Below are 19114 nucleotides of genomic sequence, written 5' to 3'. Positions count from 1 at the left end.
GGACTTGATGCCCCTGAAGCCACTTTTTCTTGCTTAACATATGCACAGTATGTGTTAAAATGGAGACTGCTTCACCCTGCAGACCCAGCCTAAACCCTGCTGACTTTGGATTGAAATTCCTGGGAGCTATTTCTCTGCATATCGAGCAATTGACATTCCTTGATACATTTCTCAGCTCACTGCTCCAAGGGATACTCACTTTCAAGCACACAGGCAACACTTGATGCCTCAGGGAGTCCACTTTTCTTTAAAATGGCAGCAGTGAGCTATTGCTGGGAAGACAAATGTTTCAAATTCTTATATCCTCATTCAACACGGTAACCTTTATTCCAGCCCTACCTGAGTACCTGGACAGCAAGGATACCTGGACAATAACTGGGTTATGTTGCTGTATGGCAGGGTCTTGTTTCTTTTCTGTGCCAGGTGAAGTCTTTCTTTTCTGAACTACTGCCTTTTGCATTTTTAAAGGGTTTGAAACTCATTAATCATTACCGATTCAAGAGACACAGGACTAGATTCATGGCTTTAGTGCCTGTGAAGTAAAATTGAGTTTGCATTCTGTCAGCTGCCTCACTTCACAAATTAAACTGTGGAGTCTCTACTGAGTCTGGGGCTTTTGAAACCCCTACAGCTTTTCTTTATGACGACTTTTTCTTTCTGAAAAATACAGTGGTAGCAGTTAAAGCAGCTCTTTGTATTGTGACAGCACTCTGACTCTGAATCCTGAAGTTTCACACAGACCTGAAAAAGATGTTACAATACCACAAGTATAGAGTTGCCTCCTTGTTATTGAAACTGCACTTTTTGTTAAATTGTGTATTTTGGGGAACAGAGTTTGTGTTGGTTTTGTATTCGACTAGTTTACCTAAACAAGAAGTGTTTGTGTTGCAGTCTTCTGTGTGGTGCAAAGTTCCCAGGAGCTGCTTTGCTTTCACCTGTTCTCCCTGAAGATGTGTCACCCCTGTACCCAACTTCTCTTTTGCACCCTCCTGACAAAAGCATGAGGGCTGAGGCTGATAAACTCTTTGTCCATTTCAATTGTTTATATTTAATTATTCCTATAAACTGGTAGGTGGCACCTCTGTCTTTCCAAGTGTCTTTAACAAGAACTATAGACATTCCTTTCCGAATTATCTCTATTCATATTCATGGGTTCAGAATAAGCAATAGATGTATTGTGCTCCTCAGCTAATCAGACCTTAGTGTGCACAAGGTGTGAGCATATGCTCACATATATGCTCCAGCCCTACCAGTGTTTAAGCCAGGCTGGACAGAGCTTTGGGCAACATGGTCTAGTGTGAGGTGTCTCTGCCCATGGCAGAGGGGTTGGAAATTGATGATCTTAAGGTTCTTTCCAACCCAAACCATTCTATGATTCTGTATCCTGACTTCAAGTTAAGTCTATGAATTTGTCACATAGAATAGGTGAAGCTCTCCTCAGGTGCTGGGAGTACTAACTCTCTTTGTTCACTGACTGCTGGAGGGGTATGGCTTTGCTCACAGCTTGCAGTCAATTTTTTAGTCAATCAGACACCCTACCCAAAAGCTTTTCCTAATGGAACAAAGGTTAAAAAGTAGCTTTTTCTCTCTTTCAAACTACAGTTACTTTTATTATTTCTAAGATTAGGAAATAAGCAAAACCCACCCCAAACAGTTCAATCCAAATCAAGCAAATTGCTAATTTTTCTTGCAGGAGAACAAAACACATGAAAAATATTATCCAAAGGTTGGGCTACTGGGACATATTATTTAGAGGTGATAGAAGCCAGTTCAACTCCCCTTCTAGAATAAAATAGATTCAATCTCTCTTTTCTATCCCTGGAGAGAGATCCTCCTAATTTTTTGGTGAAAATAAGCCTCTCTCTAAACCAGTTTGTCCAGCACTACTGTCTGACTTGAATTCACTAAGAGCTTCTCACTGGCAGTGCCAGTACATAAGAGTGTGAGACAAGATGTTTGCATTAGGGCATCCCTGAGGCAGTGACTGGCAGCCCCAGAGGGGATGAAATGGGGCTCTGGACCACAAACAGGGTGGGGGGTGCCCCGGGGGTTGCCATGGGGCAATAAGTACTGGTGGCACCCTCAGGGCCCTCATGTCTGGGTAGCCATGCAAATTCACAGCACCTATGGTGTTCTATAAAGAGGAGACTATAGCTCCACCGCATATTTTGTGTATGGCTAACTCTCTCCACTTGTTCTGTGAGGGTTTCTGGTTGATTTTATCCAAGAAAATTAAGAGTTGTTTTTTACTCTTTTCTTGGTACTCCCTTGTTAAGTCCTCTCTCTTATCCCTCCCTCTTGTAGCTTTTTCACCCAAGCCAACGACTCCCAGCCTCCACTCCTTGGACAGAAGCTGGGTGCCTGAAATATGGTGATTCTGTCTGTAAATAAAGTATTCCCCATCCCCCGCCCCCCCCCCCAAAAAAAAAAAAAGTTATAAAAAGGGGAAGCCTTCTAAAGCTTCCCAGCTGCATTCTTTGTGTGCCCTGTAGTGTGTCTCAACCACTTCTCTGTTCTTGGATCATACAATCAAACAGCTTAATCCAAAAGAAATACCTATTGAAATACCCCTCAGTTCATTTCCTGAAGGGGTTTTGAACATGCTCTCTCAGTTGTCTCATTCCATAAAAATGATCTCAATTGTTTTGCATGCTTATCCCGTATTAAAGAGGAGCTGCTATGCGCAAAGCTCCGGCAAAGGGCTTAGCACAGAGAGTTATTTTCCTGAGGGATGGCAAGAGAGCATGCCTGATCCCTGCACACAGGCTGGAGTCTGTCTGCTCTTCCACGCCCCTGCGCAGCTGAGGTGGTCAGGCACTTCGTCCTTGTTAAGCATGATGGTTAAAAGCCCCCAAACCGTATGAACTAAATGCCAGAACTTTGAGGGACATGCAGGAAAGGAGTAACTGAATACATTTCTGGCTGGGGAAGATGAGACAGTGATTTGCTGCCTTTCTCTAGCGCTGCCTGCCTGATGTCCCAAGCACAAGAGCCCTCCTGGGGCCAGAGGGCAGAAAAGCAGCCACCATGGGGACTTGCATCCCGTCTGCCTTTACCCACTCCTCTGGACAGCACTAGGTTTAGCCAGCAGATAGTATTCCTGGCACACAGAAAAGTTTTGCAAGAGGAATAATCAGTGGGAAACTGAGCTAGTAGAGTAGTGGTTCCAGGAATTAATGCAACCTCGGGCTCACATGGACCAGGGAATCACCCATCATTGCTATTTCCATGTGAAACCCATGCAACTTTTTTACTGTCTTACTATTGCTCAACCTTTCTGCATCAATTGTCCAAAAGTGGGATCCACCAGGATGCAGGGTTTCTCTTAACTGATGGATTAACTGTGCTTTATATTTACATTCCTTTTATGGTGAAAACCAATATTTTTATCATTCATAGATGCTGTGAGGAAGGCACTGGAGAACTCTGGAAAAAAATGAACACAAATGTTCTCAGTACTTGGTCACTGTTTGTCAATGACCTGGTAATTAGAGGTACCCTGCAGCACTCCCAGTCTTAGAAACCTTAGAAAGGTTGCTTATTGACTTAGTTTTTTTCCATAGGAGTTTGCTTAAGACATTTTTCCTTCAACATCCATTAACACTTAACAGAAAAAAAGAGCATTTCCAGAAAATGGAACATCCATAGCTATTGCAATTACTTATAATTATCCAATTAGACACTGAAATGTGCCTTGGTGTTCAGAATGAGTACTTACTGGAGTATAGAACCCTTCAAACCCCTTTCTTTCTTCCAAGGAAATAATTGCTACTGCCAGCTTCCTAAATTCACAGGCTGACTGTTACGACTTTCTATATAGCAGCTCTAGGCAAAAGTCCTTCTCTTAATTTATTTCAGGCAAGAATGCTCCTTGGAGATCTTTGGAGCCTTCTCCTAAAAAGCACACAGCAGAGAACTTTACAAAGCAATTTGGTGTCACAGCCAGGACTTGTTACATCTGTGCTCCATGCTGTGCAGTGACTCTGATTTCAGGGAAATGTCTTATTTCCACATCTTCTTTACCATGCTTTGTTTATACAGTTTTTTGTGTTCTACAGCCCAAGGGGTGTATGCATTGCTTATGATGATCTAATTTAGCTTCATGTCTTAGAAATAAATGCCTTCACCTGACTACATGTAGGTTAGGCCTTTTTGATGTAATATGTACCATGACTAATTATGGCAAATCTTCATGCATCTTTCTATATAAGGTAATTCAATAAGACATAAAAGTGCCTGCCTGGATATGTGCATTTGCCATTTTCCTTGTGTAAATGAAGGCAGCTATTTTGATGGTGCTCTCATTTCTGTGAGCCTTCTACAGGAGCTGCCTAGAATATTACAAATATCAGTGAGAAAAAAAAGTAGGGTGCAGAAATGGGATCACTAACTTAGAGTGTTTGTGCTACTTCTGTGCAGGAAATTGCATCTGGCTGGCATGTATAAGGTGGAGAGCTCTTTCAACAGTTTTTCCTGGCTCCATAAAAGCCATAAAGGAAAGGAGATAGGAGCTCTGCTTTGCTCTCCATCACCTGAATGCCTCTGGGCTTAGAGAGGGCTCTATTAGAATTTGCCTCTCCAGCCTGAGCCCGAGAGGGGAGTGCTGTAACCAGCTGAGTGGGAAGCATGCACCACAGATATCTAAGGGCTGTAGAGTTTTTGGTTCAATTAGTATGGCCCTGATCTTAAGTGACGCATATTTTAACACTAAGCTCCAGCTATGGTCATCATAAGGCTGCTGTTCCCTCAACAGTGCTGAGGTTTCTAATATGGTGTATGTGGGCTGGAATGAACAATCTCATTTTATATCACACATCAGCCTTTGAAGCTGCTTCAGCTGACGGTAAAAGCATAGTGGTTTAACTACCATTTTGGCTCTCTCAGACTTCTGTTAAAGTCCAGATATTTTAAAATAACCAGTGAAAAAAATATTTCTTGGTAGAGTTTTGTACAAATTACTTCTGTCCTCTTTTCTCATCACTTCAATTTTCACATTCTTCCTTTCACTAATGCACTTACTGACTCATATCTATCGAAGCACCTTGCCTCCTGGCTCATTTTGCTGGATCATTACATGCATTTATTGCTGCATTTCTCTGAAGCAATTTCATTAAGTTCTGCTTTATGGTTATCACAGAAATCTTCTGTTAGCATACAGCGCACTTTCATGTTCTTAGCAAGTGAAAGTTCATTTTGTCTCTTAAATTTTATTAATCTCAACCATTTAAAAATGAAAAATAAAACCAAACCCAGTTCAATTACTGCAGGATTTTGCCTCTTTCCATTAAGACCAAAATAAACCTAATTTCCTCCAGCTTTTTACTTTATAGCTCAAAGCTGTGGTGTGGATTACTTTTTTGAGAGCTATTATGATTATCCACAGGCAGAAAAAGTTCAGTAAAGTATCATCTGCTGAATATCCAAAGAAACATCTGTTGGGGGAAAGCCTGCAATTCTTTCCAGCCTTTTGTACCTACTGAAGAGGCATTTCAGTTCCCTCAATCTCATGAAAGGTGACTGCTAACATTAGTATTTTTAAAGTGCTACAAGTATGAGGCATGAATGTGAACACTGTTGAGGGATTTGGAAGGCACTTTTGGAAGAGTGCAAAAGGCAGATAAAAAGAATTGCTGAGAATTACACATTGGCTCAAAAGCACTTTTGCATCTAAATACAGGCCACAAAAGCCTCTAAAACAGACACCTGGGATTTCTGGTGTTGTTCATGTTCCAAATGACAGTCCCTAAACTTCCCTTGACATCCAGATCCTCAAAGCTATTTAAAGGTCATAGTACACAAATTTTGCTTGGACCAGACTGTGAATAGAGGTCCTACGGACTCATGAGTGGCCATCCTTAGTCCAGTGGCATGTGTACTACCTTACACAATCCTGATGCATTTTCAAACACATCTCAGGAATTAGTTGCAATTAAACCCTCTAATTTCTGTTACTCCACAGTGCAAGGTGTGCAAGCATGCCATCCATGATGACCTGAGGATTCAGGTTCACAATCTGCATTTGCATGGCAGCATTTTGTCCATATGCAAATGCAGTACATGATGAAACTGCAATTAGGGATTCCCTCCTGTTTTTTCATAATTGCTAAAAAGACGGATCTGTTGATTTGGCTTCACTGAGGGTGAACAGCATCTGGGTGCCACAGCATAACCAGATTTTTGTTTCAGCCACTGCCAATATCAAGGACAAGGCTGCAGAATGCTTTTGCTTCCTTCAGACCACTGTGACTGAGTTTCTTTCTCATAAGGAGGAAGCAGAGTACAAAGCAGAGATAATATTTGTCCGAGTCTCACTCACCAAGGAGGCAGAATGATGTTTTGTGCACATCTGAAACAGCAGTGTGGTCAGACGGTCAGATTACAGACATTCTCAGTACAGCTGAGAATTATACAGTGTTCTTCACAGCTCTTACCCATCTAAAGAGTCCAAAGGTTTTGTAAGCTTATTTATCTGATAGCTGGGTAATGAAGGAAAGAGTTCCAAGTTGTTAAAGGAATAAGAAAAATTTGACTTGTTTGTTTCATGAAGTGTCGGGTGTCATGCTTCCCCCAGAGAAAAGAAGTAAAAGTATGACAAAAAATATCGGTGGAGAAATAAAAAAGTAAGAAAAAGCATTTGTCCTACAACTTTGTTGAAGAAGAATGTCAACGAGGTAATAAGCACAGTGTAATGCACCTTCATATCTTTCCGTTCTCCTCGGTGCTTATAAAGGGAAACCCTGGAGGCTTTGCTGGTGATTTTTCCCTTAGCTATTTCTCAAACCCATGTATTTTTACCCAGGATATTCTGACTCCAAGGCTGGGGTTTGGATTAATGCACTGGGTAATATAGTCGGCTGTGTTTGGAGAGTCCTCAAGCTACAGCTGCTGCAAAATCAAATTGCCCAATTGTCCAGCAAAGTTTGGACACTGAGAGAACATAGCAGCATTACTTTTGAGACAGAACTGGCTTCACATGATCTCCAGCTGCAGTTCAGGACACTGACTTTGGTATTTAAAACCTTAGGTTCTAAGGCCCAAGGTGCAAAGTCAGCTTGGCATGACTGTTTCCAGTAGCACCACTTCTTGGCCACCAAGAGTGCTGTGAAGCATGTTTCTGCAGAGCTGAAATTGTGGGGCTTTTTCACACAAGCACATTACTGGGGGTAAACTACAGTAATACAGTAAAGAGCGTGATTTAAGGCTGTTTTTCTGCATGGATGGTGAACTAATGCATTAATGGGGAACAGTATACAAACCTAAAGAATACACTTTTTAGCACACAGATCCTTAACTCAAGGATCTCATAGGACAGAGAGCTTAGCTCCCCATTAGCTTTTTTTTTCCTGGCGTTAAAACTAGAATAGAACAGAATAACATTTTGCAGGACAAAGAACTGCAGATACAGTGAGCAAGGCAACAGATTTTAAGGAAACTTTTCTATCTACCTAAGAAAGATTTCCATTGACAAGTAGATCCCACGTAGCAACAGCAGAGGCAACCTGTTCATCATTTTGTTTTGTTTTCATTTGAAAAGTATGCTTATATGGATTTTATTATTTTGCAAGCATGTAATGTGGTATTGCTACTGCTGGTAATAGGCCATGAGCTTTTTATTCTGTTTGTAAGATCTCACTACTGAGGCTTGTCAGGCTTGTTCTGTATGAGCATTTCTTGACCTTGCCTGCAGCTTTTTGCTTGGATCCTGGGGTGAGGAAGAAAACATCGATGGGAACATCATGTCCTTCCAGCAAAAGCCTTCAAGTGCTCATGACTTGTAATCACTCACTATTATCACTAGCATGAAATCACCATGGGGCCCAGGGGAGCAGCAAGAGTCAGCATAAGTCTTCAAAAGGAGTGAAGATTAGCTAGAGTTTGTTAAAAAAAAAAAAAAGTATAACAGTTCCTGGTTTTTAAAATCCAGGTTGCAGCGTGTCACCTACTAATCACCAGCAAATTCACAGACAGGAGATGACCTTAAAACCCCCACTATTTCCATGAGTGCAATCAACTATAAACGTGGTAGTTCTGTAAAGTTCTCCATCGATACAGTTTCCGTAGCTCTACCACATGTTGTAAGATCATGAGACATAATCATCATTTAAACTGTGTCCAGTTTATCTCTCAGGTGCTGTTTCATCTAACAGTCAACATGCAGGTCACTCATAATATTATTTGATGAATGTTGCAAAGACTAACTTGTTTTTTAAATCTTCAAAAGCAGTACTTGGGTTTCTGTACTGTTCTGTCACTTTGCTGAGCTGTCAGGAAGGAGAAAGAGATGATTTGTAAACCAAGTAAGACTTCCCAAGCAGGTGGGCCTTGACAAAGTTTAATGCAGAAGCCTGCAAACTTTTTCATAGGTTTTCTTTTATTTTTCTTATTGGATGACAAGGAAAAAAGTTGGGGCTGAGGTGGAATAGCTACTAGAACAAAAGGGCAGATCATCTGTACCTTAATAGACTGAAAGACTCACCATTATGAAATGTCAAGACTTCTTTCAAGTCATTTAACTGGAGAATTTCTGGCACTGCATCTGTCTTCAAAAAGCAGGAAAGTGTGATCTGGATAACAAAAAAGTTGATATGTCCTTCCTCCCCAAAATCACTGTCTTTAATGTTACCTGAAATTGCATGGAAGATTCTCCAGTGGTTGAGGAGGTGGAACATAAAAAAAGTATTGATTGTCTTCTTAGCCCTGTGTCTGTGTTTTTCTGCTACCATTTCTTCTCATCCTGACAATAGGGTGACATTGTTACTGTTGGGAAGTTTAGGCTCTATAAGCAGTTTGAGATCTGATTCATTCTGCGGGATGAAGGTCTTGCTGAGTAATACCTTCTCTGAAGGACATCCTTTGTAAGAAAAGGACTGTGATTGTATAAGATGTCCATTCATGCCAGATATTCTTGAAGAAAGCATCCCCAAAGACAGGTTGTGAGCCAAATTGTTCCTTTGCTAATATAAGACACTTTAAAGATATGATCTGCTGTTTACACAAGTGTGATGCATGGGGGTTGAATGACTTCCTTTCTCTTCTTGTAGGACATACATTAGATAATACCCACTAAGGGAAAGGCAGAAAGGAATTTCTCTCCAAAGAACTTGTTAATTGCAGTCCTCAGAGGATCCCTTTGAAATTTATCAGGAAACACTCTAAATAATTGTGATGTAAGACACTAGACTGCCTGCATGCACTACTCTTTCTGGAGTCCCTACTTTTGGGAGAACAAAGCATTATGTGTTTCTCAGTTGGTCCATAATTTACTATGCCAATAAGGTAATAAAGAAGTATAATATTAAGGAAAAAAAAAAAAAAAGAGTTTATACATTGAGACTTCAATGTGAAGCTCGTCATTGCAAGGTAACCAAAGGTTGTAAGTTAAACAAAGGCATACAATCTGAATTGTTTATTAATAACAGTGCTCATTTTCTCTTACCTCATAGTCCCAGGATGCATCCTGGCCAAAAGAACTGGAGGTTTAGTACTAGTGGCAAGAGCCCCTCTTCTGAATGGTGCCCTCAGTTGTTATTTTAGCATTTCCTGCAGAGCAGCCACCTCAGCATCTTCTCTCCTCTCCATTTCATTATTTAGATTTGGAGTATGAATGCATCTGTATTTGATGGCTCTGCCTGGAAGCATGGAAGATTTTATCACTCCAGGGTTCATCCCTGAAATTGCAGGAGGTATACGGACTGTGAAAATGAAATGTAGGCTCTTTCTGGAGATGGACACAGGATGTCACCCCATCCTCTGTAGTCTTTCTAACTTTCTTCTGATGCACTCACATCAAATGTTATGCAGGCTGTTGGTTATAAATGTATTCAGGCAAGCTTATAGTTTCTGATATGCTACTAGTTTTCTACGCAGAATGCAGCTGGGCATGGATGACAGGTTATTAGTTACTCTGTCTGAGCATGTGTATAGGAGGGCAAGCACCCTCTGCTGTGCAACTGTTTCATGGGACCCTATGTCATAGCAACTCATTTGCTTTACTATTTAGCTTCCACAATCCGGTTTCTCATCTGAGAACAAGACAAAATTCTCAAAACCCAGGGAGCAGAACCTGAGGCCAAAGACTTCTACAAAAACAGGGTTATCTTGGAACATGCTGCAGAGGTGCTTCTTCAAGCAATGTTTGCCTTTCCTGATCCCTTGGCCTGCCTTTTCATTCCCAGGATCTACCTGTGCACCAGTGACCAGGTTAGGGCTCTTGGAGGAAGCACCTGTATCCCACTGCTGTGGGGATAATTAGTCTTGCAGGTCAGAAAACAAGGAGGACTGCATTACTTTTCTGTACTTCCCAAGTATTTTTCTCAAAATGGAAACTAGAGGAAAACTCTCTGTCTTTACAATTAATCTTTCTACTGGGACATTAGAAAAGCTGCAGCAAGCTGGAGAAGTGATGTAAAAAATAAAAGTGTTAATATTTTTTACTGTGTGGATGGCAGGGCGCTGGCGCAGGCTGCTCAGAGAGACTGTGGAGTCTCCACCCTTAGAGATACATAAAAGCTGTCTGATCATGGTCCTGGGCAACAAGGTCTGTGTGCCTCTGCTTAGGCAGATGGGCTGAACTAGATCTCCTCTGGAGGTCTCTTCCACTCTGTCATTTTGTTCAAGTCGCCACTGTGCTTGATGCTGCCCAGGTCTTGCTGACAGGCTCTTACACTGATTTCCCAAGTCTCAGGTCTAAGGTTTCTACTGTCTCCTCTCCTCCTGGACTTAACTCTTTACCAAGAGCTCTGTATAATGTGTGAAAGGTGGGTTCATAGAGCAGATGAGAACCCTAATCATAAAACTGTTGACCATTAGGATGTTCATAGTACATTTTTTCCACCAGTGTCTGAGTAGAAATTCCAGCCTTTCAAATATAGCTGATACACTTCTGCGAGAAATCTTGCCTTCAGATCACTAGCACTGCATCTTTCATCAGGAAAACTCACAGTATGCTCTACTCCTGAGCACCTTAAAATATGTAATTTATCTTGTTTTTGAAGACTACCCTGTGTGACCCAATTCACCTCATGATATGAAGGAAAACTTCCTTCATATCAAGCCTGTTTCCCTTTCCAAAATTTCACCTTGTTAGTGCAGGATCTACTTCTCTGTCCCTTCTTAGCCCTCTCAGCCTGCACATGAATTGTCATCAATTGTAGTGGAAAACATAACCTATGTCAAAGGGGAATCCAGCAAATTTGTGAGACGATGTCCATTCCCAAAAAGAAAAAAATCAAGAGAGAAAAGGGGCCTACTGTAAGGCAAAAGAAGTTTCTAGAAAAAAACAATAATGACTGAAGCTTGTCAATGTATTGAATAGTAACACTAAAAGTTATTTCAGCTGTTGAATGACAAATAAAGTAATATTTCCCTGGAAGGGTATACTCTAAGGAGCCAAAAGAGGAGCTGAAAATCAACACTGTGTATTCATGATACAGAAGGTTTTAAGTCTTAAGAACAACTGTATGCTCAAAAAATTGAGCTTGCCAGTGCAAAGTAGAGCTGACAAGGTAGGATGAATTGTTGCTATGGTAAATGTGTTGTTAAATGTGGTTTCAGGCAACTAGCAAGACCAACATGACTCCTTTTCTGTCACATTAAAAGTAGTCTCGAGGGTGGTTTTTAAGCTATATTGAAGAGAATCATGATTGATAAGTGATAGTTAATAAGTCATTAAACAGTTTTACAGTCAGCATCACCTATCTGTTGCAGCAAGTGGTACACATCAGGAGAGTGGGTAGTGTTTTGGCCACCCACACTTTCTCAGACTTGTACACAATTATTCTTGATCTTAAAATATCAGTAGTTAAGCAAGGATGAGCACAGTATTAGCTGTTGAAAATAAGTGCCACTCTGCATCTGCTGAGATTCAGTTCATCCTTATCATGTTTTCTTCTTTAACCTTTACACAACATGGAAAATTCAAAGAGAAGTGTCCGTTAAAAAGGAGAAGAAAGGTGATTGCTCTGCTGAGGCACCTACTGGGTGTGCTTTCCTCTAAATAATCCTTCTGCTAGGATGAAGGTTTTTACACATAGGATATGTTGAAGCAGGGATACAGGATCTTTCCTTTTGTCCAGCACAACACTCCCTTGAAGACATCTCTGATGATAATGGTGACCTGGGCTCTCCTTGTTATCTAAGAAGATTTAAATCCTTCAGCTTTATGTCTTTGGATAGATGAGCCTGCCTATGACAGAAGGTGAATGAAGGGAGGAAAAGGAGAATAACTTGCTTCTTACCTGCCTTTCTTCACAGGGACAAAGCTTTTTATCTGGATGAACTGAAGTGGGATGTCAAAATATGGCATTTGGCTTTTTGGTCAATAATAAGTGAACTCTGACAGAGGAATCAATATTCTGCTGTTAGACATCTCTCAAAATATTATCCAAAAGTTGTCGTTCAGCTCTATTTGGAGGGGAGAGAAACAGACATTTGAGAAAACAGAGGATTCTAGAGATTCCAGCTAGGCTTCGAAGACTGTATTATTTTGGCCACTGTTTGGAAGGGAGAACATGTCTTGTAGCAGGTGAATGCAAGGAAGCCTGCTTAATAAGATACACATTAATATTCTGGATTCTGAAGCATATATAATATTCTGCTAAGCTTTCTCATGAAAAAAAACAATAAAATTTCTATTCAATGCAACTCACCAATACAGCTCCCAAAGGAAAGAGCAATTAATGGAGAAATAAACAAAGGAGCTGGCCTCACAGACACACCAAAGAGGTCAATATATTCTGAAGTGGCATGCAAAACACTGCATTTACAGGCAGTCCCACCATGTTCAGGGTTTATTCGAAGAGCTGAAAGTTAATTAGAGGAAGTTGAAGGGCTGTCAGATAATGCTAAGCTTCATTAAATATTGTCTCCCTGGCAAAACCTACGAGAGAGACATGATAGATTCGGCTTAATTGCTTTATGTTTTTCTGTGTATTGGCCACCTTAAATATCAGCTGCCTACACAGATATAAATAAGCACACATGAGGCACAAGACAGTAGGGGACCATCACTGTCTTGACAGGGGTTACACTAAGCCAAAAAATGTCATTAGTGAACTTATTTTTTGTTTACATCAGGCAGGCAGATACTGTAACAGCAAAGTACTCTTGGTATCCACTAGGTCTTTTGTAGAGTTGAAAATCAGACACATGAAATGTGATGAGTAGAATTAAGCAGAATGAATTTTTCCTCCAACTTGAATAAAATTAACCGACCTTACTTTCTTTAGTCTTATTGGAACTTTTTTTTTTTTCCCCTTTGTGTACAAACCATTCTCTGCTATGTGAATAAAACTTTGGGACTTTGGAGAATCCAACAGGATTTAGATGAAATTTGCATTAAGTGAACAACCATAGATGCCTGCCGAAGACTAAGGAGGGTAGCAAAACAGATAATAAGACATGAACTCAGAACAGTCAAGGAATGAGAAATAAAGTAATTTGATTCAGTGGTTCTTAGGACTCTCAGATCCATAAATCCTTTTCCATGGCTATTTCTACAGCGTGCAGATATAATAATTAGGAAGAGCAAATAATTTCTAAGCAAGCTGCTGTACACTAGGGAGAGGCTTACTGAAAAGTATTCAGGCAACTGCAGGTAAAAAAGGTGCAAACCATATGTTTAGTCCAGGTTAATGAGCAAATCAAAAGCGAATGAGCATCTTGGTTCCTTTACACTTTTGTGGCTGCAGCCCAGAAGGCCAATCTTTTCTTGGACTGCTTGCAAAGGAGCATGACAGGCAGTTCAAGGGAGATGATTGTCTCCCTCTACTCTGCTCTCATGAGACCCCACCTGGAGTACTGCGTTCAGCTCTGGAGTCCTCAATACGAGAAAGTTACAGACCTAGTGTAATGAGTCCAGAGGGGAGCCGCAGAATGATTCAAGGTCTGGAGTACCTCTGCTATGAGAAAAGGCTGGGACAGTTTGGGTTGTTAAGCCTGGAAAAGTGAAGGCTCCAGAGAGTCCTTAAAGCAGCCTTCCAGTACTTAAAAGGGGTGTATGAGAAAGACGGGGTGAGACTTTTTAGCAGGGCCTGATGCAATAGAACAAGGGGTAATTGTTTTAAACTAAAACAGAGGAGATTCAGGCTGGATGTGAGAAAGAAATTCTTTACAATGAGGGTGGAACATCTTTACAATGACACTGGAACAGGATGTCCAGAGAGTCAGTGAATGCACCATCCTTGGAGACATCTTAAATGCTGGGCTGAATGTGGTTCTGAGCAACCTGATTTGGTTGAAGATGTCCCTGCTCCTTGCAGGATTGGACTAGACGACCTTTGAAGGTCCCTTTTGACCCAAACTCTTCTATGATTCCGTGATTCTATGAATTCTGAGCTGACTATATACACTCATCATAGTCAGCCCTGATAGAAAATTATGCCTTTATTAACATGCTCCTCTGACTTGCGAATCATATCCTTGTGGGATATCATGCACTGGTTTTACAAAAGGAATAATTTTTAAATCTACAAAAGAGCTCCTATGGTAATCTATCAGTACCAACCACTTTGAGTGTTTATTCAGCAACTCCTGCATGAAAAATCTTGATGTGGTTTTACTCAACAGTCCCTTCCAGAGAGGTTTGAGATACAGGGGGAAAATTTTCAAATGACAGGGAATCTGCCACATCTCAGCTGAGTTGTTGCAATGCCTCACTGATGATTAATTGCACTTCCATATCAAATTGAGTTTGCCTAGCTTCTGCTTTCACAAGAATGCATTCTCCCAAGGCCCACTCCCCCTGCTCTTTCCAGAAACTGTCAATTACTTCTTTTAGTAACCAATTCAAAGAACTTATTCAAGATGTTGGGATTGGGAGTGGGTGAGGAGCAATTAATACTGTGTGCTTTGGGAGGAAAGCGATCTCGACCCTCAGAGACAGTGCAGAAAATTGCAGCCTCGGCTCTGAAACCTTCACAGATAAACTATGCCATAGTAAAGTTGTGAGCTGCAGATTTGACTTTTTCTTCCTATTTACAGCTCTGCCCAGCCTTGCCTTTATAAATAAGCATCATTAAGGACTGTGTGCAAATTCTGTTACTCAGTCAGAATGAGAAAATCTTTTCTGGCAGATATTTTGATCAGGAGAACAATCCCCCCTTTCTGATGATTTCTGAACAATTTGTCTAAAGCACACAGCATTTGCTTACAAACCTCTGGTCATCACCATCTGATTTTCCTGCCAGGTACAGCTCTGTTACTCTTTCTGGTTTGAGATGCAGGACACATCAAGCTTACCGCAGTGAAGCAGGTGTCTCGGAGAGACTTCATCCCTGATAAGGAGCACATACCTGAAGCAGGCTCCCTCATCGCTGGCCCTGAGGAGAGATGGAGAGAGGCCACACAGCCCAGAGCATCCCAAGTGGGACATGGTGTGCCTACCAGCATGACCTGGTGCTGCAGGGCCAGCCTGCAGCACTGCTGCTCTCCTGAGGCTATGCAGGAGCTCCTGCAGCCAAGTCCCCTCCAGAGAACTGCCAAGAGGCGTTGCAGACAAAACCATTGAGTTTTACATATAAAGTGGCTACTCTCCGGTCTCTGTTGGCAAATTCCACTGCTTGCATGACCGTAGGGTGAGAGGGTTACTCAGACTTCATCCCTTCTACCAGGGAAACAGGAAAATGAGAGGGAGGACATGGTCTTCTGGATATCTGGCACATTCATCCTCCAGTCTAAACAGCAGAAAAGTAGAAAAGCTTCTGGAAGATTATCCCAAGGAAGACTGGCTAATCTTGCCTATGTGCAAAGTAAGTTAACAAAATTACTCCAGTGCTTTTGATTTGAGTGATACATTTTGTAATTCACCCTTAATTCAATGGCTAGTGCCCATTCAGAGGACAGTGTCTTACCAGGATTAAACTACCTTGTGAAAGTGGGGCTCAGGGAAAAAGGATTTATTTTCTAAGGAAAGCCAAAGATCTCTTCATATCCCTTGTCAAAGCACCAAAGGATCCTTGCATCCAGAGTAGCAAGGCTGTGGTGGTGCACACATTTCCATGGTTACAGGGACATGCACTCTCCTGGCAGGCAAGGAGTCATTCTCCCCCTGTTTGAACAGTGAGGCTCTGCCCATCGACATTTTCCCTACCAGTACCAGAATGGGTGGCTCAGATCCTGCGGGTCATTATTGTGTGGAAGCAGTGTGCACAGGGAGTGCTCAGGATTTGGCTCTCTGCAGGAAGATTTTCATGCCAGCTTTAGAAAGCACAGGTGGACTCTGGAGGGCAAGCGATCGTGCCTGCCATGCAGCTCCCAGCAGGGACCTGTGATCTTGCTCAAGTTACACCAAGGACCTACCTGCAGTCCAACTAGAAACATACTTCTTGATCTGGAGATGGCATTTTTTCACTCTGAATGACTGTGAGCTTCTTGTTTGCCTTGTTACACTGTCATCATTAGCAATGACAATCTGCCCTTCAATAATCCCCAGAGAAAGTCCATGTATAGCTACTTGCCTTAATAAGTGGACGAATCCATGCATGAATTAATTCATCTGAGCATTATTCAGAAAAGCTTGTGGAGAATGCAGAACTCAGAGTTGTCTGAATCTCTTTCTCAGTCTGTTTTGTAATGCCCTTCTCCATCACCAAAGCACGTTAGGTGGAATTAGAGGAATGTTATGTAATTCTTACTTTAAGAATAAAATGTGGGGCTTTTTTTCTCAGTTTCCCAGGTGATGAGTGCCTTGTGACACGTGCTATAACACACCATTGGCTGGGCTGATGTGTGAAACCCCCTTTGTCAGTTCAGGTGACTTATCCTGGAAACTTGGAAAAAACATGGTTTTCCTGAAATTTCAGTCAGATGCAAGGAGGGTTTGTACCAAATAAAGTGTCTGGAGCTTGGGAATACAGGTTGATAACTTCTCCTGTGTTTTGCCTTTTTCTTTTTCCTGAGGGTTGCATTAGTTATTCAGTCTGTGGTGACTCTCATACTTCTTGGCTGCTGAAGGTCTCCAAGAAAAGCTTTCTTGTAGACCTCTATGTGTGGACACAGAAGAGGTTTGTTTGAGGGTATATATGGTAAAACAGAAGAATAGTGTAGATAATTTGTTTAAGAGTTTAACAAGACAAGAATATTCTACTCATATGATGGAAAACAGGGGAAAATGGACAATACTTTGTAAAGGACACTGTACCTCTCTCATGTATGTACCTTTGTATGCTTATTCTGAGTTGCCTGCTTCTGCCAGGTTTGGAATAGCCAGTGAAACCTCCACCAACGGCTGATGTGCAGGCACATACATGCCCTTTTTCTGCCGTGTACATCCTGTTCCAGCACGTGCTGGTGCCTGCCTTGGTGCAGGCAAGTGCACTGCCAACATTTGGTAAAGGATAGAAATAAGGCTCAGAAAAATTTTGGCAAAGATTTTCTCCAGGGTAAGAGCCGCCTTGTGTTCAGTGTGAGAAAAAGTTACTCCTGGGCTCTTTTGTTTTAAAGAATTGGATGTCTCTAAGTAGACAAGTGGTATCTTTATCCACGGACAGTTTAACAGATGCCGCCACCTAACGCCTTCTCCCCCTTTCCCCTCCAATTCTGTAGTCTGCAGTGATGGTTTCTTTGACTACTGGCCCATGAAGCCATAGCAAGCCTTCAAAAGAACCTGGCAAAATACACTGAAAACAAGTTTTCTGGTTTTGTGCAGTCATTTTAAAGATGGGGGTCTTTTAGGTTTGTTTTTTTTGTTTTTTTGGGGTGTGTGGGTTTTTTTTTTTTTTTTGGTTTGGTTTGGTTTTTCTGACCCACCACACAAAGGATAACTTTTATGGATTTTTTTCCCTAACTTTTTTTAGGTTCAGAAAATTCCTTTTCTATCTTTTCCTTGTCTGTTTAAAGAATCAGGGCAGGCTAATGTCCTGTGAGCCTGTGTTCATTAGAGATTGCATTTTGTTAGATAATCTTCAATCAAGTGGCATCCAAGGTCATGGATGAATGTAGCTTATGTCTCCATTTCAGTTCCCAGTGAAAGAACTGATAGAATAATAGAAAAATGTGCAGTCTCAGAGCAATATAATAAGGAACTAATATGTTGAACAATGAGACACTTAATAACACCACTCAGAAATAAAAAACCCAGACATAGGTCTTCAGTCCCAGCCTACTGTAGGACGCAGGCACTTACCTCTTGGCCCCAAGTCCCCACCTGGCAGTTTCATATTGAACCCACACCTCAACTCCTCCTTTCTCCCTAAGTAAATGCTTAGCCAAGATTTTCCCTAAGAAATAAGCTGGATCATCAAGGCTTAATATTTTTCTTCAAGGCAATAAGAAGCCCAGCATTTGTTCAAATTCATCTTTTACTTTTTTTCTGTTGGAAATATTCCTTTAGCCTAAAAAAAAAAAAAAAACCACCAACAAACAAAATCATTATGAGAACTTTTAAATGTTAATTTCTAATGCTCATAACTACTGGCTTTCCTTGTCCAATATATCCCAAGTCTCTAATCCAAAGTTGCTGTAACATTTCAGAAGTGAATCAGCCAAGGCACTTCCAGGTTGAGATTTTATCAGTGGGTAAGTCAAGTTGTCCTTTCAAACTTATTTTAAGCAAGGTATCCTAGACTTAATATTAATATAAATAATATAAATACTGGCAATAATGGCAAGTATGACCATTATGTTAGAAGATACTCAAGTAAATGTAATGAAATACCTTTCCAACTCTTTTCTCAGGCCATGAGTAAGTAAACTCTTTTGTATTGTGAAAGCAGGTTAGTGACAAATGTGGATGACAAAAAGTAAAAATAAATTTCCTAAAGAAAACAAAAGTAGGAAGTTTGCATTGTTTCAGGTTATCTTAAAGGATTGCTCTGGATTAAAGCACTGGGAAGCATATAATGGATAAATCACACAGCCTGAGCTGATTAGAAAGTGTTTTGATGCAGGAAAAATTCATTACATACTAATGAATATACAGATTTTATAGGCTTCTAGATTAAGATGGAAGAAAAAGCCAGCCATTAAACTTGTTATTTAAATGATTTTACTATAATATTCCTCTCATTCTAAGTTATAATGTGATATTCCTTCAGAATGTAATGATGGCTAGCAGATATTTTAGCAGTATCATTTTTAGATGGCTGCATCAAACTACCATTAATTACATTAAGATGTT

Source organism: Neopsephotus bourkii, unplaced genomic scaffold, assembly GCF_033783945.1.
Source record: "Neopsephotus bourkii isolate Nb327-2 ecotype Australia unplaced genomic scaffold, CSIRO-AGI_Nbou_v1 NB_1234, whole genome shotgun sequence".
NCBI classification, from domain to species: Eukaryota; Metazoa; Chordata; class Aves; order Psittaciformes; family Psittacidae; genus Neopsephotus; species Neopsephotus bourkii.
The sequence above is the reverse complement of the archived record's forward strand: the minus strand, read 5'-3'. Positions refer to the sequence as shown.